Raw genomic sequence first — 9,634 nt, forward strand, 5'->3', positions numbered from 1 at the left:
AAAAATGATAAGGGTTTTGAAAAGTCATAACTTATAAATTTCTTTTTTGAAGAGTGATGACAAATTATTTTAAAAGTCTTTCATATTGCAACTTTGTTTAACTTATTGATTTTTCAAAAAGTAATAAATTGTTTTTATAAATAAAATCTATCTTCTATGAGGCTACGAGGCATAAATAGTGTATCAAATGACACTCCTTCATACTTATTTTTTTAATGAACGCACTAAAAGGATTTTTAAATATTATCTTTCTTAATTAACCCAGTAAAAACCTTATCAAATAAGACTTTAACTGTTATTTTTCATAATGAACCCAATAAAATGTTTATCAAACAAGGCCTTAAATACTATTTGGTGTTAGTTTGAATTGTTAGATCAAATAAGGGGGTGTATGGGATTGTTTATTTAAACTGTAACACCCTGTTTCGAGTCGTTTCATAATTTTGGGTCGAGACCCAAAGATCAAGTATCATAAGTATTCGGGCTTTGGGAGATAGAGGCTTAGACCTATTCGAATGTGGGTAATGTAGATTATGTGATCTAAGCGTACGGTTTGTGCTTTGGAGTCAAAGGGTAAAATGGGAAAAGTAGTGTTTCAGACTTTTTAATGAATTGTGGATTTTTGTTTGATGTGTTTTAAGTCAAAAGTAATCACATATGGGTGTAGAGCTCCTTAATACCTTTCCATGGATATAAAGATCGTCGAAATCGGATTTAAAACGAAGAAGTTACGACCGTTTGAAGTTTGGACAATTTTGGGTTAAACTGCGTCCGGTGGGCATACTAGGGCATCCCGAGTACGTTAGGCATACCAGGAGAATGTTGGGCGTACACGATCAGTGCCCAAACCTTATTTTCCTAGTTTGAGCCCTATTTAAGTTCATTAACTTCCCCAAACCCATTCCATTCTCTGCTTCCAAATCTCCAACACCCTCCCATGAAACCATAACCCTAGTTTGAGCCTTGTGAGCTAAAAGAAAGTGTTTTGAGTACATTGGAGTGTGCATGGTGCACATTAGAGACGAAGGAACTCCTTGAAGAAGAGTTGGTTGCATTTAGAGCTTGTAGATCCGGGCCTTATTCACCTTGATCTCTCTTTTAAAGGTATAAAGTTTGAATCTTGATGATGTATTTGTTAGATTGTAACATCCCAAAAATACAGTCTGAAAATTTCGTTTTAAAATAGTAATAAAACCCTGTTCATCAATCGTCATATAAGAATCATAAAGAATGTATCTCAAAATATCTTAACAATTGTCAAATATATCAGAGTATAAACATCCCAGGCTGAACAAATGGTGTGTGCACTGCAATCTTCCCGAGCTCCTCTTTTAAAAACTGAGTACCTGAAACCAAAACTGAAAACCGTAAGCACGAAGCTTAGTGAGCTCCCCCAAACTACCACATACCATACAATAACATATAAAGCATCTATTGGGCCTTGCCCACTGCATCGGACCGAAGTCCGGAAACTAACCAGAGCCTTGCCCTTTGCATCAAACCGAAGTCCGGAAACTGCATCGGACCGGAGTCCGGAAACTGCATCGGACCGGAGTCCGGAACTAACCAGGGCCTTGCCCTCTGCATCGGACCGAAGTCCGGAACTAACTGCATCGGACCGAAGTCCGGAACTGATTGGGACCTTGTCCCCTGCATCGGACCGAAGTCCGGAACTGACTGAACATAACATAGCATAAACATATCAACTAGCATGAATACATATACTGCATACTGCATCGGAACAGAGTCCGGAACACATAACACAAAACATGCTTAAATCACAAAGACATCAAGCACTCTAACTACTGCACGGACCGAGGTCCAAAACTAACTGAACATAGCATAACATAATCATAGCATATAATCTAAACACATATACCGCATACTGCATCGGACCATAGTCCGGAACACATAACTCATACCCTGTCTGTATCACAAAGACACCAAGCATACTGAACTACTGCATCGGACTGAAGTCCGGAACTACTGCTAACTAAACGGGCCGGCATTGTGGCCGTAGACCCGTTCCTACTGGAAGGAAACTCACCTCACATTGCTGAAGTCCCGTAGACACAATCCCACACTGCTGAAGTCCCGCAGACTCCACCCCAGCTACTGGTTGACAGGTTCCCGAACTGTCAACACCAAATAACACCCAATTAATAATTGGGTTCTAACACATAACTATAAATACATGCTTTGGATAATTACTACATTACCCCTAGCTTGGCTTACCCAAGCCCAAGGCCCAATCCATAGGCCCAAAGTTAACTAGGGATCAAAGCCCAACATATGGCCCAATTTTCCAAATTGGGCCCAAACCTCTACATGGACTTCCCTTAAGGCCCAAATGTCCATTCTAGTCCAACATGTTCCATTCTAAGGGCCCAATATCATACAATCCTCTCGGCCCCAACTATGGCCCATCTATGGCCCAATTTTCCAAATTGGGCCCAATCCTTCATACGGGCCTTACCTTAAAGCCCAACTAATTACTCTAGTCCATTTGATTATTCTCGGATGGCCCAACACAAAGCCCAAGTGAAATTAGGGTTTCACATCAAATGATAACTAGGGTTAAGTGTTGCTTACTTAACCCACTAAGGACTTAATACACTGGGGACTTAATCCATTAAGTCCATTATTGCTTAGATTAATTTCTGCCAATGATTATTATTTAATATTCACTTATTAAATAATTCTCGTGTGCGTGCTGATAATCTCTCAAATATTAGTATTTCTCAATTAGCCCATTAAGGACTTAGTCCATTAAGTCCTTTACTCTACTATATAAATGAGATGGAATAGTTTGGGATTAATTCACAATCCAATCCCAATGGCCCAACAGTGGGTCCAATAGGTCTAAGGCCCAATACCCATAATTAGGGCTTTCTAAACCCTAATTAGGGTTCCTCATCCAAACGTGGCCCAATAGGCCCAAAATAGCTCTCTAAGCCCATTAGGGTTTTGCTTGTGGGACACCACCCACTACCACCTCGGGTAGTGGTGGTCTATGGCGGCTCACGGCGGCGGCGGCCACCCTAAGGTGGTGGTTTCCCATTTCTTTTATTATTCAATTTGGAAATTACAATTACAATGCTTTATACACACACATTAACTAACTAACACACACACAACCACCCTAGTGGCGGCCGGCGGTGGTACAAGGCGGCAGCCACCACCTTATGGTGGTAGCTGTGGCTATTCATCGAGAATTCCGACTAAACAACACCCAAACACCACTTAACTGCAATAAACACACCCACACATACGTCTTCTGCTGCGAACGAACTCCGGCCACCTACTTGGTGGCGTACAGTGGCGGTGGTGACACGAGATGGCGGCAACAAAGGCTTCCCGGTGGGACAACTATACCACGAACACTACCACAACGTCGACTGAGCTATCCATGAGAACCGACGACCTATTAGCTTCACAGCAACGCACAGCGGCGGCATTGTCGGCCGGTGGTAATGACGGCAGTGGCGTTATTGGCAGCGGTACAACGACGCTCATGGTGGCTGGGGCAGCGACAACAAATCAGTAGACCTTCGGGATGGAAACCGCTGACCGGAGCAATGGAAACGAGCCCTCCATCGACGGTAGCAGCGATGCAACAGTAGCGACAGCAGCGGAGAGTGGATGCGACTTGACGGCAGGAGGGTAGCGGTGGTCACTCGGCGATTTCCGGATTCACGGCGGCTAGGGGAAAGGATTGCGGTGGCTGGAAGGGAGGTGGGGTGAGAGCGGCTGCCGGAGGAGTTCCGATGATGGCGGCTGCATAAATGGTTCGTAGGGTTAGGGTTTGGCCGGATGTCACGCTTTATACCCGGCTCCACATACATCTTTCCCATATTTACAGTTCTAGTCCCTCCCCATAGAATCTTTTCAAATCTAATCCAATAGTTACTCTTTTGACCCCAACTTCTAAAATTCTTTTCATAATAAGGCCCAAAATTACTAAACAGCCCCTCCTTCATAATTTATTCTCAATTTGAATCCAATACTTACACTTTTAGCCCTTGACTCTATAAAATCTTTTCAGTTTAAATCTTTAATTTGCCAATAAATCCTTAAGCCTTCACTTCTTTTCAATTTAAGTCCCGAACGTACACTTTTAACCCTCGACTTTCAAAATTCTTCACAACTTAGTCCGGGACTTAAATTTATTAATTTATTTAAATAAACGGGGTGTTACATAGATCTAGCTAGTTTTGGATGTTATGAGCTTTTGGTCATTTTAGTGCATAAAGTTTAGATCTTGAAAGTTTGTGACCTTGTTATAGATAAAGTTTGAAACTTTATCCATCTAAACATCATTGTGATTCAGATCTGAAGATTTGAGACTTAGACTTAATGGATTAAGTTGAAAAAGATGCATTTTTTGTCCCTTTTTATACTTAAAGGACAGATCTTCGTGGTTTGGACCACTCCAATGGATAAAGTTGGAAACTTTATCCATTATGAAGCTATTGGGATCCATTAAAATGTGATATTTGTCCTTCTATTTCTTCCATGCAAGTGTCATGATGTCTTAATGGATTTATATAGTTAAGGTTTTGGCTTTTGGATCTTTTCTAGACTTGGAAAGCCATAAATGTGGAAACTTTATGACTTAGAATGATGTTGTGGGACTAGATTTGAGTGTTTGATGAAAGGACTTAAGAGATTAAGCACTTAATGGAAAAGTGGCATTTGGCCGAGTACGTTGGGCGTACCGTTGTGTATGTTGCGCGTACTCATATGGGGTCCAGTTTCTGGATGGTGAGTATGCCATTTGTACGAGCTGAGTAAGTTGGGCGTACTCAGCCTGAAGTTTGACTTGTTGACTTTGACTTATATTAACCGTGGACTTTTTGACCAAGTTTGACCTTGGGTCAAACTTGAGGGTTTGGGACTATTAATTAAGATTTTATCTGTTCTGGTATTAGTGGATTTGTGGGTGCAAGCAGTGCAGAAAAGAGATTGTGTCGTAGTGTTTCAAGGCTCTTCGATTCTGGTGGGTCTTCTTCATGTGCTTGTGACTCGAAGGCACCAATGGCGACTCACTAAATTGTATATGTAGGATGTTGTTATCTTTGTGACTCTTGCATGTTTGTATGAGCCTGTGTGGTAATATATATATATATATATATATATATATATATATATATATGTGTGTGTGTGTGTGTGTGTGTGTGTGTATATATATATATATATATATATATATATATATCTTTATCTTTACTATATTATTAAACGTATTGTATGTTTCTTGAAAATTAAGAGGTATAATACCTGTTACCTCATGTACAATAATATTAAGCTTATAATTACATCGCATATACATGTACAATAATATTAAGCTTATAATTACATCGCATATACATGGTATTACCGTATCTGTTTGATGTCACCTAATCTTCTCTACACACAACACAACAGCCGCCATGAGTAGGCAAATCGAACCCCTCTTCTTTGCGTTTAGCGAACACCGAGTTCCATCTAAAAATGATGACCCCTCAAACCCTTGAATCGTCGTTGCTGCTTTATAGCACCCATTCCTTATTCAATGTTGCTGCTTCAATAAAACCCTAGATATATCACCACTAATCGCATCTTGAAGTGAACAAAGGTTAGTCAGAGCTCTCATTTTAGCACTAAAAGGTTCATATTTTCTGATGATTATGTTTATTTTTTTCTAAGGGTTTAGAGGCTCATGCTTTCTTTTAATCTATTATTCCATAACTCTCTTTTACTCCACTAATTGCAGGTCTTCAACAAGCAGTCGGTTCATCTAGGTGATGAAGAACACAAAAAACTGGATCTGTATGGGGCATCTTAACGCTATTGTCCTTTCTATTGTCTGCTATGATAAAATCTAGGTAAACTCTCTCTCTCTCTCTCTCTCATAAATCTTCTCTTTTATTGCTCAAGGAATTCCAAGGTATACATTTTTCTTACTTTAAACCCGACAAATTCCTCTGCGAAGACCTAATCACCATAAACGAAAATGGCTTCCTTTGATTTCGCAGGTTTGATATTGTATTTTTATTCGATGGAATGAGTACTCATAATGGATACCGATTATCCTAATTTTGATCTTAAATAAAAAAATAGTTACCTAATTCATTCATGTGCCGATTTGGTTAAAGGATATGTTGGGTTTCAATTAATTTATCCGAAATTTAAAATATATTATGGTTTAGATATTTAATTAAACAATAAAATAGAATTTCATTAGATTAAATGATATATTATTCATTAAATAGTTAATGATTATGAGGTTGATAGATTATATTGATGGTACTAAACAAGTGTTTGATAAAATGTCCGTGAACAGGGGATGGTGAAAAGTTCACTCCTGCAATGGGTTGGGAACTTAATGTTGATGATGGTTTGAAGTTGCAGGGGCTCTTTTGGTGGATAAATAGCTCGATTAATTAGAAGTAGTTGGAATCGCATTCCTTTTTTGACATCTTCTTTGAGATCTAAAATTGATATATGTAAAACATATTGAATTATTATAGTGATTACTTTCTGTTAATTTTTTACAGGAAATGATTGTGGTTCATAGAAAAGGGACTTGCAGATGTCTTTTGCGTTCTCTTTGTTGAGCGAAATCCTTAAACTGAAAGTCCAAGTGAGGACGAAGGTATACATTTTTACTCCAATTGTCAAGTTTATAAGAAATTACATATATTTTTATCAAAGTTCATTTCTATTATTTCATTGGATAAGAGTTTCATAAGGAGATGGAAACCAAACTGATCCTTTGCCTATTTGTTGAAGGAAAAACATCGGCAACTCACCATCTCTCAAAAGTTGGTATGTTTCACTTACCCTCTCCATAAAAACAAAACTAACATTACTTTCTTTCTTGGTAATTACGAGTTCTTGATTCTAATTGCATTTTATTCTATTTATTGTTGCTAATCCCCCAAAGCAACTTCAGATTTTTGTTTCAAAATCCTCCTTTCTTAGAAGGATCAAAAAAAGAAATTGTTTCAGGATCCTAAAGTTTCTTTGCAATGTTAAAGTGGATGAATAATGATGTTTGATTGGTTACTTCCTCTATGCAGGTTTGTATATCTTGGAGGTATTATTTCGATTTAAAGCCTTCAATACAAGTTGTTAACAAAAGAATTTGCACTCTCATATTATATAACTTATCAACGACGACCATCTAACGTGTCAGGCTATTCACATGTTTTTTCTTATATGTTCGTTCTTAGTTGGTACATCGTGTTGAAATAAAAGGAAAAAACAATAAATTATTGATTTTTAATTTTTGTCATATGATGTTTACCCAATAGTCTTTCACAAGAAGATGAATTCAATTTTAATTCTCAAAGGAGCCTCAATAAAAGTAATTAAAAATAAGTATTTTATAATTGGATCTCTATTTATCTCTCCATATTTGTAAAGATTAATGAAGTATTGACAAGTTACTACAATGGAGTATGAATCACTAATTGCTAGGTCCAATAAAATATTTGTTAAATGAAAATCCCTTTTGATTGTTATTGAGTAGTAATTTGATGTTAATAAATTATCTTTTTTCTTTTGCTAAATTTTTTCTTATCAACATATTGTGCTCTTAAAAATCAACTCAATTGAGCAATGGAGCAAGGTGGGATAGTGTAGATGGAGTTTAAAACAAAGGCGGCACATTCGTGTATTGGATTTCTAAATTATGTTAATTTCTAATTTGAAAATGTTCCTATTTAGGTGTTTTGTAATTAGGACCAAATGTTAATTGCGGTGCATTTTTCTTTTGTTTATTATAGTCTCAAATTTTTTGGATTCATTTAAAATTTTTTAACATAAATATATTAATTCCTATTTAGTGTTTTGTAATCAGAACCAAATGGGAATTGCAATGTATTTTTCTTTTGTTTATTATAGTCTCAATTTTTTGGATTCATTTTAATTTTATAGCATCGTATTATTGTTCGTTTTATTATTGTGAAATGAAACTAAAAAAAAATCCAAAATACTCTAGTATATTAAATTATTAATCTACGATTCATTCAGTTAATTGTTTCAATTAATTATTTTTTTGTAATTTTTATGCTTTGTTCAAATGAAAGTTTTCATGTGGAATTTGAAAATATGTATCGAACATCTTTTAGATGTAGATGTTTGCATATAGCATCATCACAATAAATAGTTTTTAAAAAATTATTTGACCAAAGATACATACAAGATTTCCATGTCAATATTTATTCTTTTATTAGGTTGGAGGAGTGGTGTCAATTGTCACGATCTATATAGGCGCTACCTAGGATTTGTCACATTGTTTTAAAGTTTTTTCATTTACGGGGTGCACATTTCCATTTTTGCATGTTAATAAAATTTAAAAAAATATCCATTGTGATTGGTTGGTTAAAAAGTCAAATGGGAGTAACGGGTTAGAATGCTTGGCAATAAGTTTCCGAATAGAGTTGCCATTTTTGCCATGTTGCACTCATGGCGCGGTGTGCCAAATGTCAAATAGGCAAATGTCGAGTGGTTTGCGAGACCAATTCGCATAGCCTTAGTTCTCTTTTAATTTTGTTGTTTTTCTTGAATACATACCACGTTAAGTGATCATAAAGACATTTTTTAGATACTAATCAAATGATATTGGTTAAATGTCTAAAACTCACAGAAAGTGGGAAAAACCACATTATTTTAGGAGAACTATCAACAAATGTTTTTTAAAAATAATTAATTTAAATTAACATTTATATAGTTATAGTCAAAACATCTAAGTTTTTCCAAATCATAATTATACAGAATAATAAAGATTTAATCGGGTTTCTAATCAACAATGTGCATTTAAACAAAAAGCATCAACATAGTTCTATTTTTAATCCAAAACAACAAATAAAAATGGAGATTTTCGAAAGACAAATAAACACCAAAAGGAAACGATTCATTGAAAAATAATTTGTGTTCCTTGAATTATAACATGTTTCTGAATGGAAAGAATTTCGAAACTAAATATTCGCCTTGCCAACTTTATGTGACATATACAAAAGTATTAGTGAACCCTAACGAACAATTCAATGACAATGAAGTTTGTACATCAAATGTAATGTATAAAGAAGTGTTGCACAATTAATAACTTACAATCAATCATGTGTTAGTATATTTGTGAAGAATCCCATCTTTTTATTTTTAAATTCTCATTGAATTCATTTCTGCTAACATGACTCTTATTTATATTTGTTTAGATGTAGTAAACTACTTGCATAAAAGAACTAAACGTCTATAGAAACGAATATATGAAAAAATTGTTCGCACCCGTCGCTTGGCGCGGGTAAAACGGCTAGTGTATATATATATATATATATATATATATATATATATATATATATATATATATATGTGTGTGTGTGTGTGTGTGTGTGTGTTGACTAGCCGGGTCTTGCTTGTTGTTACTATAATATGTGATATTGTGTACTGAGACTGCTGATAGTCTCCATGGTTGCTGATGTCACAACTGGCATTTTTGCTAGGAAATTCTATTCTCATTAAACCATCATCTATTGTAAGGCTTGTAATCTAAGTGAATACTATACTCTATCCTCGTTCAAATACATCTCATATATTCAACTAAGGGTTGGAAACCTTAGAAATCCCGGTTCAAGTTCCTTATGGACTAGGA

The 9,634-nt window shown here is 36.0% G+C and overlaps 1 long non-coding RNA gene across 4 annotated transcripts; it reads left to right on the plus strand.

The window, feature by feature from the left end:
- The first annotated feature begins 5,407 nt into the window (after window positions 1–5,407).
- On the plus strand, window positions 5,408–7,769 carry LOC145068697 (uncharacterized). 4 transcript variants are annotated; one of them, XR_013689078.1, is made up of 4 exons: window positions 5,408–5,614; window positions 5,753–6,428; window positions 6,537–6,634; window positions 6,772–7,769. It is a non-coding gene; the product is annotated as an uncharacterized LOC145068697 (long non-coding RNA). The 4 variants fall into 4 exon arrangements; XR_013689077.1 differs by having other exon boundaries at window positions 5,753–5,864; window positions 6,323–6,634; XR_013689079.1 differs by having other exon boundaries at window positions 5,753–5,864.
- Window positions 7,770–9,634: the final 1,865 nt, after the last annotated feature.

The sequence above is a fragment of the Lactuca serriola genome, chromosome 8 (assembly GCF_051521515.1).
Source record: "Lactuca serriola cultivar US96UC23 chromosome 8, Lser_US96UC23_V15, whole genome shotgun sequence".
Taxonomy (NCBI): Eukaryota; Viridiplantae; Streptophyta; class Magnoliopsida; order Asterales; family Asteraceae; genus Lactuca; species Lactuca serriola.